This window comes from Lissotriton vulgaris, unplaced genomic scaffold (assembly GCF_964263255.1).
Source record: "Lissotriton vulgaris unplaced genomic scaffold, aLisVul1.2 SCAFFOLD_266, whole genome shotgun sequence".
Lineage (NCBI taxonomy): Eukaryota > Metazoa > Chordata > Amphibia > Caudata > Salamandridae > Lissotriton > Lissotriton vulgaris.
In genome coordinates this window covers 26,447-43,272 of record NW_028249712.1, presented here as the reverse complement: position 1 = coordinate 43,272, position 16,826 = coordinate 26,447, and the positions used below count along the sequence as shown (strand labels likewise).

General features: G+C 41.1%; 1 protein-coding gene across 2 annotated transcripts in view; it reads right to left on the bottom strand.

Moving 5' to 3' along the window:
• Window positions 1-16,826, bottom strand: part of LOC147663498 (nicotinamide N-methyltransferase-like) — a 162,835-nt gene that overhangs the window by 130,324 nt on the left and 15,685 nt on the right. The gene's annotated exons all lie outside the window — the stretch shown is intronic.

Genomic DNA, 16,826 nt, shown 5'->3' with positions numbered 1-16,826 from the left:
TATTTTACGGAGATATTTACATGTAGAAAGAGGTTTGTTAAATGGAGCAATGGGTAATGTTGTTGGTTTTGTCAATTACTCAAATAGAGATGAGATTGAATTTTTAAGAATCAAATTTGATGGAATTGAGGAAGTTCAACAATTCAGTCGCTGTTCAACTCGTTTTTTGCTTGTGAAAGACTTATATGTCCGTCGGAAGCAATTTCCAATTTGTTTGGCATATGCAGTGACTATTCACAAATCTCAAGGTTTAAGTGTAGATTGTGCTTTGGTAAATATTGGATTTTGCGTTTCTTTAGAAAATGCCACCCCACTTATTTTGTTTGCTCTTAATTATAAGCAACAGATCAATCTTAATTTTGATATGTTAGGTATATTTATTTTTACCTTTTCTTTAAATTCTCTTTTTTGAAAAAATCGTTGGTTCTACGTCAGAAAAACAACACAACATATATAACACATATGTACATCAACTTATACACAACATTTACCAAAAAACATTATTACATCAATATATACAATACATTCACTATACACAACATGACTTCTGTATATCTATTTTCGACTGTTCCAGAAGGCAAGTATCAGCTCCTCGCCTTATTAACCACCAGTGATTTACAATGAAAAGAACAGTAGTGAACAAAGTCACAATCAACAGGAGATAACACACAACATTAATTTTGTGAGTCAGTAATTATTAGTATTTCTAAATTTTATCTCCGTTCTGCCGACGCGTTTCGAACTCCATACAGCAGTTATGGGTTCTCCTCAGGGCCTTGTCACTTCAATCTGCATGTGTGTAAGGAAAAAAAAAACCCAAACAATGTTTCAGTGTCAATTCCCATAGCCTCATATTTTAACTCTGCTGACATTATACTACGTATAAGGTCCATGTTACCTTTACTGTAGCTGTAGTTGTCCTGTGTCTGATTCTAGGTCTTTTGAGATGCAGTTTAAAGGATATTAACAAATCCTATTAAAGCCAAACTCAATTCTAGCCTTTCGGTCACTTTAGCAAAAACACTGCAAGACATACCTTTTTATCTCTTTTTGAGTCCGTGTATGGGTGTCTCCCTATGGCTCGGAAATGCTTTTAACCTAGGGGCAATGCAAAGTTGGTTTACTGCTAGTGGGCTTATGTCATTTCTCAAATGTGTTACACAGCTTATGACTACCTTCATACCTTATTGGGTTCACCGATAACTTTGGGAGCGTCTCACTCCATGTTCACCTTGTTTTATATGCGCGGGCACTCTGTTAAGATATAACATTGAACTGGTTCTAAATGGAATTGTTTAGATCAAAAAAGACTTTATCACGTTCACCGCACGTCCATACTGACCTTGTTTACAACGGTCCTCTGGACTCTTGTTATGTGCGCCGCGTGATTGCTTCCGAATTATTCTCCGGTTCATACACTGTTTAAAAAAACAAACCGGAGCGCGTTTTAGGTCCCCATTAGGTGATCCAATCCCTACGCGCGCAGCTCATCCCCTATTCAAGCTCTCCTTACCTCTTTACAGCTTGCTATCGCTCTTCCTTCCTTCACTATGGAGGGCGGCGGCCAGGTTACCTAGTTACTTATAGCGGTCACATGACCGTTGTGCTTCTGGGATTTGTGGTTTTAGCGGCATATGTGCAATGTTACCTGCATTTGGATCGCATAAAGACGCGACTATTTGTTATATAGCCCTGAACGTTTCAAAAAATTAGTATTACGCATTGCCTCACTATTCATTTGCCATTCCTACATGGGGGATTGCTGGATACCCGTGGAGCCCCACACAAATCTCCCATTGCAATCTAGACACCTCAGAGAGAGTGTTCAATCCGTTTTGCGTGCTGTTAAATTTGAGAATCAGGTATGCCTCTTTTCTAAGTAATGTGTCTTCAATATCAATAGGACCTTTACTTCCTGATGGCGCTATTGTACATAGTACAGTCCATTTAAAGTCCATTTCGCTATGATTTGAATCCAAAAAGTGTTGGACCATTGGTGCACTCACCACCTTCTTTTTAATTCTTGACCTATGTTGGGTGATCCTGCTGTTAACCTGTTGTGTAGTTTTGCCTATATACATCTTTTGGCAGGCACAGACAACTGCATAGACTACATTACGTGTCCTGCAGTTTGAGAAACTGTTGTTTTTACATTTTACGCCCCTGTGTTCAAATTCCGACCCCTCTATTGTAGACTCGCACGATATACAATTACCACATTTGTGGTGCCCCTCGATTGGTTTAAGGCCCCATCTCGAGAGTGAGTCACTTTTTGGTTTGGGGGTTAGTACATCCGCTCTGATTACGCATTGGCCAATGCTCTTATTTTTCTTATAAGCGAATAACGGCCGCGGGAACGCACATTCAAGTTCCTCCAACAAATGCCAATTCTTCAGGACCATTTGCCGTACTCTATGTGTGTCAGGTCCAAATGTGGTTACACTACCAACCTATCCAGGTCTCGTTTCACCTTTCGTTCAAGTAAACACTCCCGTGGGGTGTAGTGTGCCCTCTTCTTAGAATGACTTAGCAGTTTTTTGGGGTACCCTCGATTCTTCATCTCCTCGCAAAACCTTGTTGCATGTTTTTCATATTCAGTCACCTCAGAGCAGTTTCTTCGGATCCGAAGTAGCTGCCCATACGGCAAGTTGTCCTTATTGTTTAATGTGTTTACTGAAGGGATTGTTGGAATAGATGAATCTGTTCTCATACTCAGCCATATACAGTATGGCCATCTCCGGCGCATACGGACAGCCCATGGCCGTACCTTTGATCTGCATATAAAACCGGTCATTAAACCTGAAACAGTTTTTCTTTAATATTATTTCCGCTAGTTGCAGAATAAACGAGGTGGGGACTTGATGGGGCCTTTCCCTCTTCTCGAGGTATAGTTCTAGTACTTCTAGTGCCTCGTCTTGAGGAATTTGGGTGTACAAGGACGTAACGTCCATTGTCACCATCAATTCCGTCAGCGGGTCAAATTGCATTCCCTCAATTTTTAACAGAAAGTCAGTGGTGTCCTTCAAGTATGATTTTACACCACCAACAAAGGGCTTAAGAAAGAAATCTATATATTTCGAAAGTGACTCTAGACAAGACTCACACCCAGAGACGATTGGTCGTCCTGGGGGCTCTTCCGGGTTCTTGTGAATCTTAGGTAAGAAACAATAAAATGGGCGTTCTCTGGAATTTCTTTATCAAGAATTCACTTTCTTTCTGCCCCACAAATCCATTCTCCAGACCATTTTGTATAATTCCACAAATTTGTCCCTGAATTGCTCTAACTGGGTCCTCAGGGAGTTCTCTGTACCACTCAACGTTGTTCACCTGTGTTGCCCCTTCTTTAAGATATTTATCTTTTGACCAGATGACCACTGCTCCGCCCTTGTCCGCGGGTTTGATAACAACCGACAGGTCATCTTTCAGATTCCTAAGGGCTATACGTTGACCTTTCGTAATATTTTGTTTGACATATTTCTTACTCCTCTCCAATTTATTTATCGATGATAGCATGATCTGTTCAAACGCAACGACCTGCTTGGGGATATTTTGATAGGGAATAAAAGTAGATGTATTCCTCAAGCCTGTTACTTCCATGTCAACAGCAGGTGGTTTATTTGCAAAAAAGGCTCTTAGGCGAATTTTTCTACAAAAGGCAATGGTTTCCAATTTGAGTCTAGTAAAATCAGTTTGCTGGCTAGGAACAAATTTCAAACCTAGATTGAGGACAGATTCCTCATCACTGGTTAGTACCTTCGTGGATAAGTTCACTATTGTCGATGGTGTGGGTTCTATGATTTGTAGAAGTTTCTGCGGGTGCGCATTTCCCACGGGATTTTGAATCGTGTTTTGGCTTGTTGGCCTTTCTCTAAAAAAGCCCCCTTCTTATTTGGATTATTACCCCTGTCCTCTAAACCTGATGAGTTTGAGGAAGAGGACGTATCAGAAAAGGTTTTAAATCGGTTTCTTGATCGTCCCTGAAAGTTGTATAAGGCTCCACGTGACTCCGTCTGAGTATAATAATCCTCCTTGAGGAATGGGTAGGCCCTTTCTAGTGTGAATGCTTTTGAGTCCCTCTCGTATTGTGCAGATTTAGAATTGATGGTAATATCTCTGAATGTTTAGATGTCTTTATCAATTTTCTCAAGCAGCGTTTTTGCATCGGTGACCGCTGGGCTTTCCTGTAGACTTTTTGTTAGAACCTCAAAAAAAATTGGTAAATATTGGAAGCACTGTATTCAAAGAGGATATGGCGTATGTTGCTTTATCTCGAGTTAGTAATCATTTCAACAATGGCTCCGTCGGGTATGGACACAATTGCTTTAAATCATGTATTTATCTTTAACTCAAGTGTGAGCATAACAATTCTACTTATTATGCCACCTCTGTTAGACCATAACGTGCAAAAACCAAACACTGAAGAGGGTCAGTACGACATTTTAATCATTGAGTCATTTTTCATTCATGGTTTTTGTTTTTCTTATCGACTGACACCTTTGAATATGCACTAAAATTTACAAAAAACGGCGCAACAATTCAGTGGGCAAAGTGACATAGTGTGAAATAAATGTGAAACAGTGACATCAGGTGATCTATATACACGTGCGTGAAAAAAGTCTTTAGAAAGGGAAGAAGGGATAGGAAAAGGCCAATTCTCATTTAGCTAACACTCAAGACCAACAAACTGAATTCAATAGATGTATTATGTTGGACATGGTTGACTGGTCCTTTGTGTAAGTTTGTCGACGTTTCGACCCTGGGACACCTTATTTTTGGGTCTCTAGCGGGTCTTCTTCAGGACGGGGGCAGGTAAGGGAGGTTGCGCCTGTTGGTTAAATTAAAATTAACGTTAAAAACTATCAGGTTTGGATTTATGCACTATATTTGAGTTTACCAAAGGACTGGTAGTGGGGACGAAAAATAATTTTTACCAGTTCTTCAAGAGTTAGACATCCTGATGTTCAATTCAATCAGACGGTCTTCTCATGTATTTGATGAATATCTGTGACCAAACACAGTTGTTAGGATCAATCTGAAAGAGGGGCTCTATTTCAACCCTCCTATCATGCAACACTCACCTATTTAATAAGGCATTAGTCCTTGTGTAATCCTATTCACTGGCAATTGTTAATAATTTTGATCCCTTTACGTTGGTTTCCAATATCCTGTAATTAAGCAGTACATATGTATCATTATTGTGTTCTATGCAGTTTCGATTATACCTAGCCACCTCATGCGTTTTCCACTCACCAATAATTGGCTCTAGTGAGGTCTCCGTTAGGCTGGTAGGGACCTCGATGTCTTGTAATCTCCTAAGTGGCTATCCATGTATCATCTGGTGATTTAATAAATCTACAAACAAGTGAAACGAGGGGACAATTAGTGCCAACCCCGTTGGTTTGCAGAAGCGTAATTCTGATTAGAAGGGCCGGGTAGGTAACGTCATTTTCACTCACCATGACGAAGGAGTTAATCCTTTCAGAAAGGATTCCTGACGCGCGTCTGCTCTGCTAGGCGGCTTCTGTCTGTGAAGGCGAGCGCGACCCAGCGGTGAATTTTACTTCCGCATTTCGTCTCGAGGACGTCGCGGTCGCTAGGCAACCACACGTTGATGCGCACTGACATCACAGCGTGTGTGTGTTGCTAGGTGACGCGGTATTGCCCCTCTTTCAGTCATTGTTTGAATAACACTGAGATTATTCAACTTAAATACTTATATTTTGGCCGTATATCATTGCCCTTCTTTTTCTTATTGTTTATATTGATGTCTCTACTTAGAAGGAGCACGAGTGTTCCAATAACAAGTAAATGACACGTGTATCAAGGCAAAGTTAATAATCAGTGACCAGATGTATTGGTCTTTGGTGGGACATACATGGTATTGTACAAATCACTGGCATTGCATGTCTATGCTGTTGGTCAATACTCTTATTCTGCATACTGGATTGCACAAAGACGTATCCGTGCATATGAACAGAGAGAGGGGTAAGTAATTGTGAGAAAGGTGGCTGAGATAGCCAAGAGAAGTGTACAATTCTCTGTTATAAATCTCAATTATCATAAGGCAATCGTACAAATATACAGCTACATCATTTGGAAAAAACAAAAATGTCTACATTAGTATTTCATTAACATAAACACCTCATTCCCAACGAAAAACATCTATACATGTGAAATGTCAAAGATTGTTACATTAAGTCTGAGTCCAGATATCAGACAAGGCAACCGCCATTGTCATTTGTAATTAGTACATTACCGTAACATTAGACAATACGTCTATATCAGACCCATGTTATATGGACAGTGATACTTTATACACAGGTATAGGAACAAAACAGAAAAATGTTGTATAAATTCCCCAAATTCAATCAGAGCTGTCCCATTTGTCTAGCTGTCTCCTCTCTCTCGTTCAAGCCCTGTTGTACACTGTTCAAAGAGTGTATCCACCTGCATTCTTTGTAGTTTAATGTCCTAACTAAGGAGCCACCCCTCGGTCCTATATTCACCTTTTTTAAGACTCTCCATCTTATCTCTTCTGGTTTGTGTTTGTAGGTGTTATAATGCTCAACTAGCGGGGCCCCAATAGTGTTACATCTGAGTCTGCTCATGTGTTGTAGGATTCTTGTTTTGGCTCTTTGTGTTGTTTGCCCCACATATATTAGACCACATGGACAGCTGATGGTATATATCACATGGGTACTATTGCAGTTGGTGAAATGTGTCAGTTTGTATGTTTTCGAATTATGCGTAAAGCTTGATCCTTCTTGGCAGAGATCACAAGCCTTGCAGTTACCACACTTATGATGACCAGTCACTGGGGGCAGACTCAGCATGTTCCGTAGGTCCAATTGTTTTGGGGGGTCCAGGAATGCTTTAGTCACTACATCCTTGATATTCCGTCCTCGCTTGAATGCAAATAGTGGTGGTTCATTGATCTGTAGATCAGTTGCAACTAAATTCCAGTACTTTTTTATAGTTTTCTTGATGTCCGCACTCTTAGTGTTGAATGTAGTTACACAGACTAAATTCCTAGTGTCATCAGTTTTGTTCTTTGGTTCAAGCAGCTGCTCCCGTGGTTGGTACCAGGCACGCTTTTTCGCTTTTCTGAGTAGACTCGAAGGATATCCCCGTTTCCTTAGTCTTGATGTCAAATCTTCTGCTGCAAGGAAAAAATCCTTTCTCCTATAACAATTTCTTCTTATCCTTAGGTATTGCCCATAGGGCAAATTGTCCCTTAGATTCCTGGGATGGTGAGATCCATACATCAGCAGGGTATTTCTTTCCATCGGCTTACGGAATAGATCGGTGTACAGTTGTCCATCTTCCACCTTGAACGTAAGATCTAGGAAATCAATGGATTCCGAGTTGCAGACCATGGTGAATTGGATGTCATTGTCACGGGTATTCAACCAGGAGAAGAATTCCTTCAATTCAACTTCTGTTCCTGACCAAATCATCAGCACATCATCGATGTATCTTTTCCATACATCGATGTTGTGTAGGTAGGGGTTATTTGGATCATATAGATGTTGTTCTTCGTATTGGTCCATAAATATATTAGCCAGACTTGGGGCATAAGTAGCACCCATAGCCACCCCTTTGCACTGATAATAGAATTGATTTCTGAATAGGAAGAAATTTTTCTTCATCGCTATTTCCAAGATGTCAATCAGGAAATCGGTTGGTATCCAATGCGGTCTTTCTCTTCTATCCAACGTGGTTCTGATGACTTCAATTGCAGTTGTCTGTGGGATAGACGTGTATAAGGATGACACGTCCAGTGTCACCAGCATCTGTTTCTTGTCATCGAAAGGTTGGCCCTCTAGGAGTTGTATAATATGCATGCTGTCACGTACATATGATTTTGTATGTGAGACCCATGGTTGTAGAAAGTGGTCAATGAATTTATTGAGGGGCTCCAAAATTGAGCCACAGCCCGATAATATGGGCCTACCAGGCGGTTTCTCAAGTCTCTTATGCACCTTGGGCAATGCATATATTGTTGGGATTCTGGGTTCCCGTTGGTTCAGGAAGTCATGTTCATGTTGACTTAAGAAACCCTTATCCAATCCATTTCTGGTGGCGGTTTCAATTAGTGTTCTTATTTCAGGGGTGGGGTCTAACAGAGGTGGCATAATAAGTAGAATTGTTATGCTCACACTTGAGTTAAAGATAAATACATGATTTAAAGCAATTGTGTCCATACCCGACGGAGCCATTGTTGAAATGATTATTGTATTGCCCAGGTTCTGAGGGATACTGGGTTACCCCATAAGGAATTTTTTCTGTTTTGGTGCAGGTGTGTACCTGCGAGGGTCTTTTTACTCTCATTGAATGTTGTATTGTTTTGTACTGTATTCATGTAAATTTTGTCACTGAACATTCCGTAAACCTAATATGTCTGATAAAGAAATATTATCATACACTGAAGAATACATCGCAAAATTGATCAAGGATCAAGGTACCTCTAGCCTTCTATTAGGGAATGATAGGTTGCCAGCAGATGCTGGCCTGAATGAAAAACTCATAAGATTGGAGCGGCTTGAGAAAAAATTGATCAGATCTCGACTTCATGGTCATGTTCTGACCAAATACTTAGAAGCCAACATAATTCCCCAGGGCCTACAGGTTCGTAACGAGCCGGGAATATTCATAGACGTCCCCAAGTGCCGAGAAGGCTTCAGTCACGTGGCCAATAATTGCTCCAGGCACTGGATGGTGCTTGGAGTAGAAACAGCTATTGAGTATGTGAAAAAGCTGATACAGGAAATAGCGGATTTAAAGGCCGAGATATCAGGTGACTCAGCGCTCACCAACGCGAAGGAAGCATTGGAGCGTGCTGAGAAAGCACTGACTGAATTTAATACGATCACGCTTGGTAGAAAACTAGACAAGTTAGCGAAGGACGTCAGAAATTACGACAAAAAGATAACATACCCCTATCTGGCTGACAATTATTATCAGCAAGATAGTCAAGGCTTCTTTACGAACAAGGGAAGACAAGGGCCACGTAGATTTTACACTTTCTCAAATTCGTCAGTGGGAAGTGGTTCAGATCCTGACACTAATCAACCATCTACAAGTAGTTCAGACTATCAAGCACAGAACCCTTTTTTAGGGGAAGGTCCGACGAGAGGGAACAGAGGCGGAGGGAGTCAGCAGAATTGGGATCGCCCCAGGAGATGGGGAAGGGGGAGACCAACACAAGGCATATCCCGAGTCAGGTTCTATCAACCGGACTCACATGGGGAGATATCAACAAGGAGACAAACCTATCGTTGGTGATATCACATAGAAACCCCATCCTAGACAAATCAAGTAACAGTGAAGGAAATGACACAAGCATACAACCACCACACCAGATGTCAGATATGGGAGTTGTAACAGTTCAAGCCATATTGTCAGAACAGCTGAACCCCACACAACCCACACAACCCATGGGTGTCTCTCTTGTTCCGATTTGTCCAGAACTACCATTATTGATCTATAATCAACAAGCTAACACCATTACCCCGAACATTGATCTTGCTACAACAACTAACCAGGATCCGGTGGTCAACTTATCTGACTATACTCTAACAGATGTAGAAAGGAATATTCTGTCTAAGGGGCTGTCGTTTGTTCCGACGGTCATACCTGACTCATTCCAAATAAGGCTAGAGCTACAAAGGTTTTTCAGAAAGATCAGACTGAAATATTTTTTTACACAAAACGATTCCTCCCCTATAAGATCTGCAACGATGTTCAGACCAATTTCAACATTTACACCTGCCTCATTTATGATGAGTGAAAGAATATTGGCTTTCGAGAAAGTAGTATTAGAAGAAGTCATGAAAACAATGGAAGAACGTAGATATATAAAATACAACACGAGCAAGGAAGAGAAGGATGCGCTATATGGATTGTCGAGCAATGATGCTATAGTGATAAAAGCAGCGGACAAAGGGGGATCCATTGTGGTACAAAATACGCAAGACTATGTCTGTGAAATTAACAAACAACTCCAAGTACAGGACAGCTACATCAAGATAAGAGGAGACCCCACCCCTGAAATAAGAACACTAATTGAAACCGCCACCAGAAATGGATTGGATAAGGGTTTCTTAAGTCAACATGAACATGACTTCCTGAACCAACGGGAACCCAGAATCCCAACAATATATGCATTGCCCAAGGTGCATAAGAGACTTGAGAAACCGCCTGGTAGGCCCATAGTATCGGGCTGTGGCTCAATTTTGGAGCCCCTCAATAAATTCATTGACCACTTTCTACAACCATGGGTCTCACATACAAAATCATATGTACGTGACAGCATGCATATTATACAACTCCTAGAGGGCCAACCTTTCGATGACAAGAAACAGATGCTGGTGACACTGGACGTGTCATCCTTATACACGTCTATCCCACAGACAACTGCAATTGAAGTCATCAGAACCACGTTGGATAGAAGAGAAAGACCGCATTGGATACCAACCGAATTCCTGATTGACATCTTGGAAATAGCGATGAAGAAAAATTTCTTCCTATTCAGAAATCAATTCTATTATCAGTGCAAAGGGGTGGCTATGGGTGCTACTTATGCCCCAAGTCTGGCTAATATATTTATGGACCAATACGAAGAACAACATCTATATGATCCAAATAACCCCTACCTACACAACATCGATGTATGGAAAAGATACATCGATGATGTGCTGATGATTTGGTCAGGAACAGAAGTTGAATTGAAGGAATTCTTCTCCTGGTTGAATACCCGTGACAATGACATCCAATTCACCATGGTCTGCAACTCGGAATCCATTGATTTCCTAGATCTTACGTTCAAGGTGGAAGATGGACAACTGTACACCGATCTATTCCGTAAGCCGATGGAAAGAAATACCCTGCTGATGTATGGATCTCACCATCCCAGGAATCTAAGGGACAATTTGCCCTATGGGCAATACCTAAGGATAAGAAGAAATTGTTATAGGAGAAAGGATTTTTTCCTTGCAGCAGAAGATTTGACATCAAGACTAAGGAAACGGGGATATCCTTCGAGTCTACTCAGAAAAGCGAAAAAGCGTGCCTGGTACCAACCATGGGAGCAGCTGCTTGAACCAAAGAACAAAACTGATGACACTAGGAATTTAGTCTGTGTAACTACATTCAACACTAAGAGTGCGGACATCAAGAAAACTATAAAAAAGTACTGGAATTTAGTTGCAACTGATCTACAGATCAATGAACCACCACTATTTGCATTCAAGCGAGGACGGAATATCAAGGATGTAGTGACTAAAGCATTCCTGGACCCCCCAAAACAATTGGACCTACGGAACATGCTGAGTCTGCCCCCAGTGACTGGTCATCATAAGTGTGGTAACTGCAAGGCTTGTGATCTCTGCCAAGAAGGATCAAGCTTTACGCATAATTCGAAAACATACAAACTGACACATTTCACCAACTGCAATAGTACCCATGTGATATATACCATCAGCTGTCCATGTGGTCTAATATATGTGGGGCAAACAACACAAAGAGCCAAAACAAGAATCCTACAACACATGAGCAGACTCAGATGTAACACTATTGGGGCCCCGCTAGTTGAGCATTATAACACCTACAAACACAAACCAGAAGAGATAAGATGGAGAGTCTTAAAAAAGGTGAATATAGGACCGAGGGGTGGCTCCTTAGTTAGGACATTAAACTACAAAGAATGCAGGTGGATACACTCTTTGAACAGTGTACAACAGGGCTTGAACGAGAGAGAGGAGACAGCTAGACAAATGGGACAGCTCTGATTGAATTTGGGGAATTTATACAACATTTTTCTGTTTTGTTCCTATACCTGTGTATAAAGTATCACTGTCCATATAACATGGGTCTGATATAGACGTATTGTCTAATGTTACGGTAATGTACTAATTACAAATGACAATGGCGGTTGCCTTGTCTGATATCTGGACTCAGACTTAATGTAACAATCTTTGACATTTCACATGTATAGATGTTTTTCGTTGGGAATGAGGTGTTTATGTTAATGAAATACTAATGTAGACATTTTTGTTTTTTCCAAATGATGTAGCTGTATATTTGTACGATTGCCTTATGATAATTGAGATTTATAACAGAGAATTGTACACTTCTCTTGGCTATCTCAGCCACCTTTCTCACAATTACTTACCCCTCTCTCTGTTCATATGCACGGATACGTCTTTGTGCAATCCAGTATGCAGAATAAGAGTATTGACCAACAGCATAGACATGCAATGCCAGTGATTTGTACAATACCATGTATGTCCCACCAAAGACCAATACATCTGGTCACTGATTATTAACTTTGCCTTGATACACGTGTCATTTACTTGTTATTGGAACACTCGTGCTCCTTCTAAGTAGAGACATCAATATAAACAATAAGAAAAAGAAGGGCAATGATATACGGCCAAAATATAAGTATTTAAGTTGAATAATCTCAGTGTTATTCAAACAATGACTGAAAGAGGGGCAATACCGCGTCACCTAGCAACACACACACGCTGTGATGTCAGTGCGCATCAACGTGTGGTTGCCTAGCGACCGCGATGTCCTCGAGACGAAATGCGGAAGTAAAATTCACCGCTGGGTCGCGCTCGCCTTCACAGACAGAAGCCGCCTAGCAGAGCAGACGCGCGTCAGGAATCCTTTCTGAAAGGATTAACTCCTTCGTCATGGTGAGTGAAAATGACGTTACCTACCCGGCCCTTCTAATCAGAATTACGCTTCTGCAAACCAACGGGGTTGGCACTAATTGTCCCCTCGTTTCACTTGTTTGTAGATTTATTAAATCACCAGATGATACATGGATAGCCACTTAGGAGATTACAAGACATCGAGGTCCCTACCAGCCTAACGGAGACCTCACTAGAGCCAATTATTGGTGAGTGGAAAACGCATGAGGTGGCTAGGTATAATCGAAACTGCATAGAACACAATAATGATACATATGTACTGCTTAATTACAGGATATTGGAAACCAACGTAAAGGGATCAAAATTATTAACAATTGCCAGTGAATAGGATTACACAAGGACTAATGCCTTATTAAATAGGTGAGTGTTGCATGATAGGAGGGTTGAAATAGAGCCCCTCTTTCAGATTGATCCTAACAACTGTGTTTGGTCACAGATATTCATCAAATACATGAGAAGACCGTCTGATTGAATTGAACATCAGGATGTCTAACTCTTGAAGAACTGGTAAAAATTATTTTTCGTCCCCACTACCAGTCCTTTGGTAAACTCAAATATAGTGCATAAATCCAAACCTGATAGTTTTTAACGTTAATTTTAATTTAACCAACAGGCGCAACCTCCCTTACCTGCCCCCGTCCTGAAGAAGACCCGCTAGAGACCCAAAAATAAGGTGTCCCAGGGTCGAAACGTCGACAAACTTACACAAAGGACCAGTCAACCATGTCCAACATAATACATCTATTGAATTCAGTTTGTTGGTCTTGAGTGTTAGCTAAATGAGAATTGGCCTTTTCCTATCCCTTCTTCCCTTTCTAAAGACTTTTTTCACGCACGTGTATATAGATCACCTGATGTCACTGTTTCACATTTATTTCACACTATGTCACTTTGCCCACTGAATTGTTGCGCCGTTTTTTGTAAATTTTAGTGCATATTCAAAGGTGTCAGTCGATAAGAAAAACAAAAACCATGAATGAAAAATGACTCAATGATTAAAATGTCGTACTGACCCTCTTCAGTGTTTGGTTTTTGCACGTTATGGTCTAACAGAGGTGGCATAATAAGTAGAATTGTTATGCTCACACTTGAGTTAAAGATAAATACATGATTTAAAGCAATTGTGTCCATACCCGACGGAGCCATTGTTGAAATGATTATTGTATTGCCCAGGTTCTGAGGGATACTGGGTTACCCCATAAGGAATTTTTTTTATCTCGAGTTAGAACATTATGTGGACTTTATCTAATTGATTTTGATGAGACAGTGATAATAAGTGTCCTTATGCAGGACAATTATAAGTCCAGTGCCACTCAGAATCCGGAATGATGTTTTTATAGCCACTTGGTCCGTATTGGGGCATGAAATACACAGTGTTATTCCAGTTTACTATATTTCTCCTCCACACGAGTACATATCGTCTATAAAGGATGGTCCAAAACAAATTACAAAGTTTTGTCAGGAAGAAAAATGAATATATCAGGGCCTCACCCCTGTGCTCTTAATGTCTCGATGTCCCAGAGAAAATGTGTAGTGTATGGTTATTGTTTGAAATGACGCGCGTGAACGCACGCGCGTCATTCACAAACAATAAATATTGTGTAATGGTTTGAATGTGTGTATGTCGCGTGTTGTGTTCGCGTGCGGTGTGTATGTAGATTTGTGCCGCGTGTCTGTATGTTGTTCTTTGAATGTTGCGGCGTGCATGCAGGTTTGAGTCGCGTGTCTGTGTTGTGGTTTGAATGTAATGCTTTCCTTAAATAGTGTTGCCGTGCGGTTAAACGGCATTCAATTTGTACGCTGATGTTTCTTGGCTGCACATTAAAGGATCTCCTTACCGATTTAACTTGGATTCCGTTTTCATTGTTTCCTGGAGAGTTTCTTTGACTTTTATTACACTGGCGACGAGGATGGGATACGTTTCCATGCGTGCAACGAGTATATTTTCAGAAGTTTTTTTTACATTTTACAAATCGTTTTCATTGGATAATACAAAGAAGGATTTATGAGGGTTTTTTCCATTGGTTACTGTTTGGTATCATCGTTTTTAAAAAAAAAAAAAAAAAAAAAAAAAGGGGAAACACTTTATTGCCTATTTCTACCGATTTAACTTGGATTCCATTTTCATTGTTTTCTGGAGAGTTTCTTTGACTTTTATTACAAAACTGGTCAGAGTGGTGGCCCAGCCTGAGCTCGTCTGGGTTGCGGGAGTGCTGAGATTAATTTCTGGAGTTCCTGCACCTCTAGTTTAGCCCCTCCTCACAGGGCCAGCGAGGGACCCTGATAAAGTATGTAGTGCTCGTTTCAAGGCCTGTTGGCAAAGCAGAGGCGTTTTAAGGCATGGGCACAGTGGGCTCTGGCCCAGGGCCCCAGCCTTTCTAGGGGCCCCATAATTAACCGTTAAGGTGGGTCACACACAGTGAAATAACGCAAAAATGATGGGGCCCCCTTCACAATAAGAAACGATCTCCAATATCTCCCTTCCCAGTATGAAAAAGACCTTCCAGGTCTCCAATATCTCATAAATATTCACAGGCTTTGCACTGAATTGAGGCCTCTTGAAGGACTGGGGTCCCCTTAAAAGTTTGAGGGCCAGCAGAGAGGATTGTCAATGACCAGACCATAGTTGCTTAGGGCTTAAAAAAGCTGAAAATGGATAATAAATTCACAGTTGATCCGAGCTGGGGTCCCACATTACAGTTGGCCTGGGGCCTCCGAAATCCTTAAGACATCCCTGAGGCATTGTGCAGAGTGCTAGATCTTCTGCGCTGCAGGATTACTAAAATGGAGATATGGCTTTCTTCCACTTCTATCACGGCATGGCCCCTCCTCGCAGGGCCAGCAGGGGTCTGTGATAAAGTGCGTGGTGTGCACTGCTCGATCCGGGGTCCATAGGCAAAGTGCAAGGTGCTCAATCTCCCTTCTAAAGAGTTTTCTTTGGCAAATCTGGTCTGGAATATTTTGGTTCCTCTTGAAGGTCAGTCACCACATGGCAGGACCAAGGGTGGTGGCCCTACCTCTTCCTGTTGATGATGAGGGCAGGACGGGCCCGCGCCACAGGAGGCAACTAGTGCTTGCAGCGCTGGAGTGCTGCTTGGCTACCCCTCCTCCTTGTAGCAATGGTCCCTAGGACACCGAGTCCCTCGATTTCAGGCAGGCAGTGCACAAATCAGAAAAGCGTCATATTCCAAACAAAACCTTTGGTCTATAGGTATTTGAATGCCCCTGTTTTGTGAAACTGTTTGCAAATGGGTGAAGATTATTTTTTAATGACTGTCATAATATCATCTGTATCAGTATTTTGCATTATTGTATGTGTAGCAGTACTGTGAATGTGTACATTTTTCATTACACAATATACTCTCACGTATTTCCCAATTATTGACTTACCCATTGTTCACAAAGTTTTCCATTTTTTCTATGCTCATGAGCTGTTCTGTTGCCATATTCTCTGGTGTGACTGCTTGTTGGTGCAGGTCATTCTCAAGCATTTTGTACGTGTATGCATACCTTTCACTAGTTGTAAATAACCCTAGACAAAATACGCTTTCCTTATGAAATGCTTGCTGGTTTTCATGCAGAAGCCCAATCTGTATTTAATTTAGGAGTCTTTGCTGTTTTTGCAGTTTTCACTGTAAATACAGGACCTTCATAAAAAAATTATAAATAGCAAGAAGTAGTGCACTGGGCAATTAAAAAAACTCCTAAATTCCACAACTAAGTTAACCTTTTAAAATAGATGTACTCTCATCTACTTCACTACCTTCACAGCGTAGTGGACGAATATGATTTGTCCTCCACACACAATACTCGAAGGATTCTTGGGGCATATTACCAAGCAATATCGATAATTATCGCTATTGCTTGGTTAGAGACAAAAATTTACAGCTGAGTTGCGGCGATTTTTATCGCAGATAAACCTTGGTTTTACCAAAGTTTATCGCAAATGCGATAAAAATTGCCCGCAATGCATGAATATCGCTGAAAAGTCAGCGATATTCATGCATTACCGAGCTACTGCTCTTAGCCAAGTTATCCACCTCCCATTGGATAACATGGCTAAGAACTGCTCAGGGCAGGTGTTAGCTTTTGGAGATATTCGCGCTT